Here is an 11,583-nt window from a genome sequence, read left to right as displayed (position 1 = left end):
ACTTATGTTCATTAGAGGGATCAGTGGTACTTAAAAAGTTAGATGTAACTACAGGGGCATAACGATTATTGGCCGAGCTATACTTATGAGCGATCTGTGAAGGGTCATCACACTGTTGATTGGTTAAGATGGGCACATAATATATTTATAGTAAGGATAGTTCAGTTGTCGGTCTTTAGTGGAGTGCGTGGCAGTTAATTGACGGTGGATCCTGTGACTAAAGAGTTTAGTCAGTTATTCACATACCGTTTGAGCTTTGAGCTACAGGTCCATATGTATTTATAATAATATTAATTATTGGATAATTATCTCTTTTTCTCTAACAACCAATTGAGTGGGAGGTTATTGGTGGTTTCATGGTAACCATGAGATAAAAGAAAAAATGTTTTCCTATATTTAGTAATGTTGATTTGAGATTTCCATTCTCGGAAAAGTTCTCATAGAGAGATTGTTAAGTAAATTAGATGTTAAACGACAACTTGGAGAGACTAGACGATCGTGGAGTGTTTCTGTGCGATAGATACTCAGCTGGCCGATTAGCCAAATGATCCCATAACTTTTGCTAAATGATCATATAGCTTTTGTTAAACGATTGGGCATCGTCTATACGATAGACATCTGCCATCTCCCACTTGCTCAATCGTTTACACGATTGTTTTTCCTCCAGTCTCTACCTCTAACCAAGTCCACACAGAGGCCACACTTCTGGATTCTCACACTGAGAATACCAAGGTAGCCATTATGGTGGTGTCATACTCAACTCAACACTAGTCGAGGTTATTTGGAAGTCGTTTGTGGTGTTCGTGTGGAGTTCGTTGTGTTTGTGATCTTGGAGATCGCGGTGTTTGAGTTCTTTATTGATCGTGTTGTGTTGCGATCGAAGTGTTCGAGTGTTCATGACTGCTGTGTTGCTGTTTGATCGAGCGTTCATGATCGAGGGATCTTGAAGATGAGTCTTCAAAGGTATGTTTGTTCTTCCCTTGATCTTAGTAAAGCATGTTGTAATTTCGCTTTATGCATGACCGTATATTTCTATTTCTTGATTGTAATTGTGAATGTTCAAATACGATTGAAATTTGGAACGATCCTTTGCTGCTCATGGAAATCCTCATGTCCGATTTCCTTCATTAACTATATTATAACACTTATAATATATGATGCATGAATAAAATGCATAACCTAAGGTGGGTTTTAAATCTATATGTCATACATTATGCCATATAAACAAACATACATCTCATGTACATTAAGTAAAAGTTGATGAATCAGGATAGTTAGCCTCAAATCCTTAAGAAAAAAACAAAGCTAACTATTACAAAGAGAAATGAGTCTACCAGTTCAAACAAGCGAACTGGGTCTTGAACCATCTGGGCGAAAAATGCGTCTATTTGATCGTGTACCAAATCCTTGTGATCGTCTAGCAACACTGTGTAAGCATAAACGATCATTTAGCAACAATCGTATACCTTTGACTATGCAATGAAGTATGAAGGCCACACGATCGTGCAACGCGCATTGAGCAACGCAGGCCTTAAATGATCAACTAAACGACAACGATGCAGTGAAGCATAATCGTCTAAACGATCGTTGAGCAAGTGTAAGGTATTGTATACTGGATGAAGTCATTTAGTGCTGAACTACACGATCATTTAGTGCACGCGTCTTTTATTAAACGACGAGCATCAAATACTCTATGCGATCGTTTACTCCACGCGTCCACGCGATTAAACGGCCAACACTACATGATAGAGTAAACTTTTTACTCTATTGTTTAGCATTAGCTAAACGATTGTTTAGTAAATACTACACGATCGGATAGAACTTTTCTACAAGATCGTTTAGCTTGGGCTACACGATACGACCAACCTTTGGTCTTCTTCCTCGATGAGAACTGCATCTCCATGCTTTGAAACTTCATCACGAACGGCTCAAACAACTTTAAACACTTTGAATCCAGACTCGATTTCTTGTTAATTATGCCTAAAAATGTAGGGGCCCTTACAAATTAACACATTGTAAACTTAAAGAAAGCTTTAAATAGAGGCAATCATCCCGTAAAAATCCATCAATACATCCACAAACACATTTAACTCTTAAATGCATTATAGAACTAACTCAAAACCCACCACGACTGTAAAGAAGTTCAATACAACAATGAAATTTGGAATATTAGAACAACTTGGCTCTGATACCAATTGAAGGAAATCATAAACAGAGATCTCTATGAGCAGCGGAAGTGGATTGTTCCAAATTCGATTCTGAATGAACACAACAATCACAGTCTAACCGGAAACATACAGATTATGCAACAATAGAAATTATAGCATGCTACAAGAGATTCAAGGGATAGAGTATGAGTAACTTTGAAGAACTATTCTTCAAGTATCCCACGATTGAAGTCCAATGCGTCTAAAACCAGAACACGAACGCAACGAACATATTGCGACCAACAACCCGAACAACTTGATGCTCCTCGAACCCAATCAAGTCCAACTCGATCTACGAACTGAGTTGAAACACCACCACAATGGTTACCTTGGTATTCTCGGTGTGAGAATTCAGGAGTTGTGGGCTTTGTATCATCTTGGCTTGAGGAAGAAAAGAGATATGCGATCGAATAGACGATCGAGTAAGTGGGAGATATAAACATTGTCTATCGCAGAGACGATGTACTCGATAGTTTAGTAAACTAAAGCCTATCGCATAGACTTTGCTACTCGATCATGTAGCAACGATCCACTGAGTAACTATCGTTCAACTCTAAGCGATCGTATAGACTTTGTCAACACTATTGCTTAGTAAAACTCCTTTTACTTGATAGTTTTTTCCGTGAGAAAATTTTCCGAGTGAATCAACTTCTAATTTTGGAAAACAATTTTCCTTTTCTCTCACGGTTACCATAAAACTTCCAATAATCTCCCATTCAATCAGTTATTAGAGAAAAAGAATTAATTATCATATAATTAACATATTATAAATAAATATGATAACCAACTTATCATATTATATTTATAACCTATAGTTTTAATATTTCAATATATGAAACATATAAACTATAGTTCTTTTTCTATTTTATGGTACTTAATATAAACCATATTTACATTAATTCCTCCATTTAATGTATCTAATACATTACACCAATTATATCACATATAATTGAATTTCCTCTTGTTAATTTGAACACTTCAAACTAACCCAAAATCTGATTCTCAACTTGAACCCATTGAGCTACCAAAGGGACCTCGTAGACCTGTAGCTTGAAACTCCGACGGTACGTGAATAATTGACTATGCAATGAAGATGGATGAAAATGAAAGAAAAAAGAAGAAGCTAAAAGAAGAAGTGAAACTGTTTAAATATCTTTTTTAAAAAATAAAAATACTAAATGCAAAAAGATATTAAAAATCTAAATAATCTACAATATCTAAGGGGATTCACAAAAGAAATTGTATTAAACTAAAATATGTTTAAGATAATTAAAATTGAAAAAAATCTCAAAAGATTTCCAACTATCCAAAAATAGTGCATCCACGATAAGATACTAGTTAGTTAAAAAGGTAAATTGGGCATACCATTATCTTGCCTACCCCGATCGCAACATACATCATTCAAAAAATAGACATTTTTCAAAAGAAAAAATAAATAGACATATTTCAAAATTATTCCCCATTTTTAGACATCTGACACAATTTTTCTTTTTCCTATTTTTACAAGATAGCATAATTAGGGGTGTTCATGGATTGAGTTGAGTTGAAAGACTTTTTAGACTCAACCTAATTGTTCGGGTTGTAATTTTTTTTCAACCCAAATAACTCTTATTAAAAAATGAACCCAACCCAACCCAACCATTAAATATTTGGGTTGGGTTGGTTTGGGTTAATCGGGTCATTTATTTAAAATTTTATTTTAAAGAGAAGCAAAACGTAAATATGTAAAAATAAAATTTAATTATTTTCATATATTGAATTAAGATTAAGAACTAAATTTCAATTTATATAGTGAAAATTTTCTTTCTAAAGTGCAAAGAAACTACTTTTAAGAGGAGTTGAAGAATAAATTATTCAAAAAATATTGGAATTAAATAAAGTTAAAATCAATATATGTATAAATAATTATGTTATAAGTAATAAAAAATATATATTTTAAAGTTAATAATAAACTCGGATTGGTTTGGGTTATATTAGGTAAACCATGCACCAACCTAACCCATAAAATTTTCATTTATTTTAACCCAACCCAATCCAAACCGTACGGGTTGGGTTGGGTTGATCGGTTTTTTTGGGTCATCGGACTTTTTGAACACCCTTAAGCATAATGACTTCTATTTTACACAAAAGTTCGGTCCAAATGTCCAAAACAACCCTCATGCCATTCAGACATTTATATATAAAAATAAAGGGAGAAACTTAGGTGTAGCTTTTTAGCCTGAGGTGCACTTAATGGAAAACTGTAAAAGGTGAGTGCATGGGCTAGATTGCACCTAATCATTGCTAAAAAATAAAAGAGTAATTGCCATGAGTAGCATTTTTAGTAATAATAACCAAGTATATAACAATATTTTTTTAAAAAAATTGCAAATATAGTAAAGTCTATCAATGATTATGAACGATATGGTCTATCACTATTAGACTCCTACCAGCAATAGGTTTATCATCGATAGACAATCTAGATTTTATCTTATTTATAACTTTTTTTACATTATGCTATGTTTGTTAGTACTTTGAGCCTAATTGCTATATTTATCCCAAAGTAAAAATATCAAATGTCACTTATGGCAAGAAACTTTCAATACACATTGGGTAAAGGAATTTTTCCATAACCGATTCATTCTCACGTTGAAGGAAAACAACAATCAAAGAAATACTTGGAAGGAAAAGACAGCAAAAAACTCGAAGTAACGCCAACGAGAAGTTTCTTCCTAGGTATGATTTGAACAACTTCATGAGTATATTTAACCTTGAGTAATCCTGGGATGCACCCATCTTTATCCTTCTCTCTCTCATCACTCACACCAAAAAAGAATTGAAATATTTTAAAAAATAAATAAGAACAATTTTCTACATGACAAATTATGATTGGATAATTTGGTAGGGTGCAATAGGTGCCACATTTATATCTTTCTATTTCATAAAATTTGGACAACTCCATGGATGACTTCATATTTGGTGATTAATTTTTCATATAAAGATGTGGAAGAAAATAAACTAAATATCCTACAATCAAGGAAACATAAATTTGAATTATCCTACATTAAATGCATTTCAACCGAGATAGATTAGAAAAAACCAAACGTCAAATCCAAAAATTAACTTAATAAGGAAATAATTACAAATTTCGGAAACATAAAATTGAATTATCCTACATTAAAATATTAAAAGTAAAACCAAAGTCTAATCTAAAATTTAAATTAATAAGGAAATAATTAAAACTTTCAAAAAATCTTGAAATAACTATCAAAATGTTTCGTGAATTTTTTATGATATAATGGAAATATCAATTCATCCATCATGTCAATATTGAATTTGTGGAAACATGAAAATATCAAAGTGTCAATAAAAATTAAATAATATGATTATAGCCCACTCCATGTTTGGGACTTCAAATATAATAGTGGTGTTTACAACTATTTATAACCTACGATTAAATATAGTAAATACTCTTTCAAATTTTCTTTGCTATAACATTTATTATTTTCCACTCATCCCCTCTCACCCTCCTTGTTACTGTATTTACTATTTTCTACCTAGACTAAGGTAGTTGACGCCCCAAACATGGACTATTATAACTCGGACCAAAATATTGTCTGCACCTTAAATATAAACTATTATAACTCATAATTATAATAATCACTGGTTATAATATGTAAATTTTAACTTCATAATTATATAAAAGAAATCCTAATATTGTATGTAACGATAAAAGTCAAGATCTTTGAACAAGATAATTTTCACAATAACATAAGTTAGAGTAGCATATCTTGATCCATGATAATGATATTGTGAGGGATTGTATTTCTCTCTCTTGGTCTTCCTTTAAAACTTGATTAGGTCTTCTTGATGGAGAGAAAAGTTACTTAATGAGGGAAAGTGAGAACCAACCCTAGGGTTTTATATTAATATAGACACCTCTCATTAATATGTTTAATTAGGAAATTATCTTTACTTAATTGGCCAGTAAAATAATAGGCCTAAAAGATAAACGATCATAATGCATATGGGTAATATTAATGATAGTATTAAATTGAAGATAAATCTAACATTCTCTCACTTTACCTATTTGACATTATTTGCCATATACTTTCACAAACATAATGCATAGTAACAAATAAAATTTTTATCTTCATATCATGATATTAATGTCAAGTCAAAGAAACTTCTAAAGGATCATGACGATCATACATTATTGCATTGATATACTCCTTTCCATGCACTATGAGAAATCATATCTTTCCTGACGCTCAAAATCATTGGAAAATGGTGGAAAACGCATCGAGAAATCCTCTTTCGACGACGTACCAATCGTCGGAAGTGTGGTCGGGAGAAATCCATCAAGAGTAGAACTCCCGAAGCTGCAAAAGGACCGTCGGGAGTTACCCAACTCCCGACACCTAATATATGTCGTTGGGAGTTCCCCTAACTCCCAACAGCCCTTCCTTGCGTCGGGAGTTCCCCTAACTCCTGACAACCCTTTCCTCGTGTTGGGAATTCCCCTAACTCTCGATGGCCCTTCCTAGCGTTGAGAGTTCCTCTATAACTCCTGACGGTCCCTTTTGGCATTGGGAGTTCAATTTCAACGGTTGAGTATTAACTTTTAAAATTATTTAATTTTTAATTTTTAATTTTTTAATTTAATCTAAATAACCTGTAAAACATCATTAACCAACTCAAACATATTCATATAAAAATTAAAACAAACAAACGAAGTCCATACTATTCTTTATTACCTAAAATAGAGAAAAGTTACGAGATAGTTTATAAAGAAATATGTTTTTAGAAATGCATGAAAGAAATAAATGAAAACAACGTCAAGAAATATGTCTTCAGAAATACACAAAAGAAAGACAAGACAACGTCTGAAACACAACATCTCTAACATAGCATCTCAAACAATCGTCCAACCTCATCTCTAAACAGCATCCTACAACAAAACAAAAACATTCAAATGTCATAAACTTCCAGAAACAAACAAAAAAAAAAAACTCCAAGTTCAACTCCAAAACGAGTATCACGAAACTCAACCCACCCCCACAGCATATTCAAACTTCATAAACATCTATAAATATACAAAAACTCCAAGTTCAACGGCAAAATGAGTATAACTAAACTCTACCCACCCCCCACGACATTCCCAATGCTCATAAACATCCAAAAACACAAAAAAAAAACCTACAAGTTCAACTCCAAAATGAGTATAACCAAACTCTACCCACCCCCACACATTCAAACTTTACAAACATCAACGAACAGATAAGAAACTTCAACTTTCCCCCCAAAACAATCTAAACCAAACTCAACCCACCCCTCCACAACATATTCAAACTTCATAAACATCCATAAACACACAAAAACTCCAAGTTCAACGACAAAACGAGTATACCAAACTCTACCTACCCCCTTGACATTCCTGACACTCGTAAACATCCAAAAATACACAAAAACCTACAAGTTCAACTCCAAAATGAGTATAACTAAACAAGAAGTTGATCAACTTTAAACTATAAGAATAAGAATATGATCATATATAAGCATAATAGGAAAACCTAACCAAACTAAATGTGTAAATATCCAAATATTTCAATTCAGTGATTAAGCTTATTTGTTATTAAACTCCAAAGCTAGTTAACTATGAAAGATATGTATTAGTATTGGATTAAAAAGTTACCAAATTTATTTGGAAGGGGAAAAAATCAAGAAGAGGAAATCATAGAGACTAGGAAGCTCTCGAAACTTTCGCCTATTGTTGGTAAATAAAATTGAGGCTAAGCTTATCATATTCATAATATTTGTTGAAGAAAGAAATATATGCCATGTACAAGGACACTATTTCTCACTAAGAGTTTGCCTTCATGCATAGTTTTTCAGTTTTTATGTGTTCCTTCTCTTTCTAAATAGAGTTCCTAGGATCACTGTCTGTTAGTATTATACTAATATCATATTTTCTGTTTCTCTCAAGTGAGGCTACTTGTTTCCTTTTACTTATAAGATTTCAACTTTATCGTTAAGGATTTTGGCAATTTCTTTGGTGAGTCTGCTTTCCTTGCCTCGGCTTGCATGGGAAATCTACATGGGTGAATAACCTTAATCGTTCTGGAATATTTTTGCTTCAAAATAATGAATTTGTAAAGACAATATCATCTAAAACATGTCACTTTACCTGGTGCCTGCGTATTCAATCTTAATATATGATCTATAATTTATGCATGTATACTACATGAAAATCTAGAAGCACTCATAGAATTCACATCCATATATTGGTATTGCCATTGTTGGGCTATTGTTCATGAGAAAAGCTTTTAGTTTGTGGAAGATAAAAATATGGGAGATTGTATTTCTGGATGAGCATGTATTTCTGGATGAGCATGGAGATCTTGTTAATTTGGTGTTTCTTTGTTGTCCTCAATTATGAAATGTTGTTATAACTTATAGTATTTCTTAATTATTTTTATATGATCAATTGGAATGCTTTTGTGTAGTTATCTTTCAGCTCAGGCTAACCTAGTCATTCTTACTTTTCGTATTGTTATTTGTTGGTTGAAATGTTTCTTAGGACTTTAAGTGTAAATCGATTACAGAAACACTTCCAACTTATACTATACATTCTGGGATGTCTACTGAAGATAATCCAATTTTCATTGACGGTCTCATCTTTTCTTTCTTTCATTCATATATACTGACATTTTTCTTACCAAAGGTGGGTTGGGTATTTATCGAAAAATTGGTTGGATTAACAATTAGCTTTACAGAAACATATACTACCCCAAATGCGAGAGTTGGGGATGACTCCAGGTTTACTACTCCAAGTTATTAGATAAAAAAAAAATTATTGGTTACAAAAGTGATGATAATTTATCATGACATTTTGATTGTAAACCTTTTTATTTAAACATCTTTTTAAGTTCTGCCATAATTCTTAGAAAAAATTATAAATATAAAAAAAAACAAAACACGCGAAAGTAGTACTTACTGGCAGCGACAGAGCAGGTCGAATGGGCGACGGAGTTGGGTTGGTCGAACGGGCGGCGAAGCTAGTCGACGATGAGCTCAACAGCAGTAGCGAAAAGGCTTTGAACAGGCGGATCTGTCGTGGCCAAACGAACGATCAACGGCTGTAAGGCGCGCGACAAATGATAGGCAAACAGACGGGGATCTATTTGGGAAGAAAATTGGCGATCTAAGATTTTATACTAGGGTTTATCGAACGACGAAGGGGCAAACGATCTACTAAGGAACTCCTGACGAATAAATAGTCCATCGGAAGTTCTTATAACTCCCGATGGGCAGTGTCCTATCGTTGGGAGATAATTCCAATCTCCCAACGACTAGTATATGGCGTTGGGAGTTATTTCTAACTCCCCACGCTTCTCTTACGTCATCGGGAGAGACCCTATCTCCCAACGATCGATTTTCTGATAGCGGTTTAGGCGTCGGGAGAGCCTCTTTTTCTTGTAGTGATGTATCAAGGAAATAGTTCTTCATCTAATATGCTCTATAATAAAGGTAATCAATAATAGTTCAACAATAATTGTCTTTATCAAAGAAAATGTCATGTTTGATGTACATAATTCATTTATGTATATACAAATCATAAGAATCAGGAGTGTAAGATAAAATAAAAAACAATAAATAGATGAGTTTAAAGTGTCAAATAACATAATAATAATATCATACGTTTGAGATGTTCATTGATTGTCTTTGGTGCCAATAATTTGGTCTGTGGATCTGCAATCATAAGGTTAGTGTCAATGTGTTTGATTGACACTCTTTGTTTATGAACTTCTTCAATGACAAATTATTTTAATTCTATATGTTTAGCACCTTTTGAGTACTTGTCATTTTTTTGGAGAAAGACTACTGTAAAATTATCACAATAAATTTTCAATAACTTGGAAATAGTATCGACAATTCTAAGTCCTGAAATAAAGTTCCACAACCATAAGCCATGAATTGTAGTCTCAAAGCATGCTTCAAATTCAACTTCCATAGTGGATACATCGATGATAGATTGTTTCGTACTCTTCCATGAAATTGCTCTTCCAGCTAATAGGAACAAATAGCCAAATGTAAATTTTCTTGTTACTTGGTAAAATTTGAATCTGAATATCTAATCAACTCAATGGGATTTAGGGTGGGTATGAACATGTTTTAGATTATTTTTCATGTACTATTTTTTATCTTGCAACATGTCACAGGCTTTTCATATAATTATAGGTTCTAATTTGGGTGTGAGATGCTGCAAGATACTTTGAAGATTGTTAATTTTTTTGTTTTTAATTTTTGTAGGAATTAAATACTTTTCAATAATTTAAGGATGACCCATGTTCGAATTTTAGTTCGTTATGGTGGACTATGGGATGAGAGATGAAAATAAATATGGCGAATACTCTAATGTATTAAGACTTGTAATTTCTAGAGATATTATTGGAAGAATTCAATGATAATATGTATACCCTTATTCTAAGTAATCTTTTATCTTGTCTTTACATTACAAGTGTCCTGAAAAAGTATCTCGCAACTAACAAAATCTAAAAACTCATTGTGACACATATATATGTCAAACATTAGGTGTGTATTTCACACGTCTTCAACAACAAACAATATGACAAATATTAGATGTGTTTCATACATCTCCAACCATAATGAAAATAACTAAAGTATTCAATAACACTTTTTCCATTAATCTTGTGCAATTGACTTCCCAGAATATGCAATTTGGTTACATCTACCACATTTATGTAATTTGGGATAATCACCAACATAATCATCAAGTGTCTTCCACTCTGAGACATTGTCAACTAGAAATATGGCCTCTGCATATGCTGCCAACAAAAATTCATGAGTATAATATTTAGCACATAAACTATAAACATTTATGCTTCCATCCCTTGCTGCAACAATTGTATACCCACCGTAAAATCACCTAAAACATATATAAAAATAATTTGGAGTTAGACGTTTCAAGTTTGGAAGTTGGAAAGTTATTGCGAGATAAAAAAGCGGTGCCTAAAAAACTCTCTAAAACATGTCTAAACCCACCCTAGATCACCTAAAACACATATAAAATTGATTTGAAGTTAGGAATCTTACATTTGGATGTTGGAAAGTTGTTCTAAGATATTGCATGATGTTGCGAGATTAAAAAAAATGTAGTACTTAAAAAACTATCTAAAACATGTGTAAACTCACCCTAAATCACCTAAAAGACATATAAAAATGATTTAGAGTTAGGAGTCTTAAATTTGGAAGTTGGAAAGTTGTTGTCAAATAAAAAAACTATAGAATCGATATGGCAACCTTAGAGAGGGTGAAAAAGGTTTAATGAAACTAACTAAAACTTTTTACTAATGCAGACTCATTAAGTAAATTA

This window comes from Benincasa hispida, chromosome 9 (assembly GCF_009727055.1).
Source record: "Benincasa hispida cultivar B227 chromosome 9, ASM972705v1, whole genome shotgun sequence".
Classification (NCBI taxonomy): Eukaryota; Viridiplantae; Streptophyta; class Magnoliopsida; order Cucurbitales; family Cucurbitaceae; genus Benincasa; species Benincasa hispida.
The sequence above is the reverse complement of the archived record's forward strand: the minus strand, read 5'-3'. Positions refer to the sequence as shown.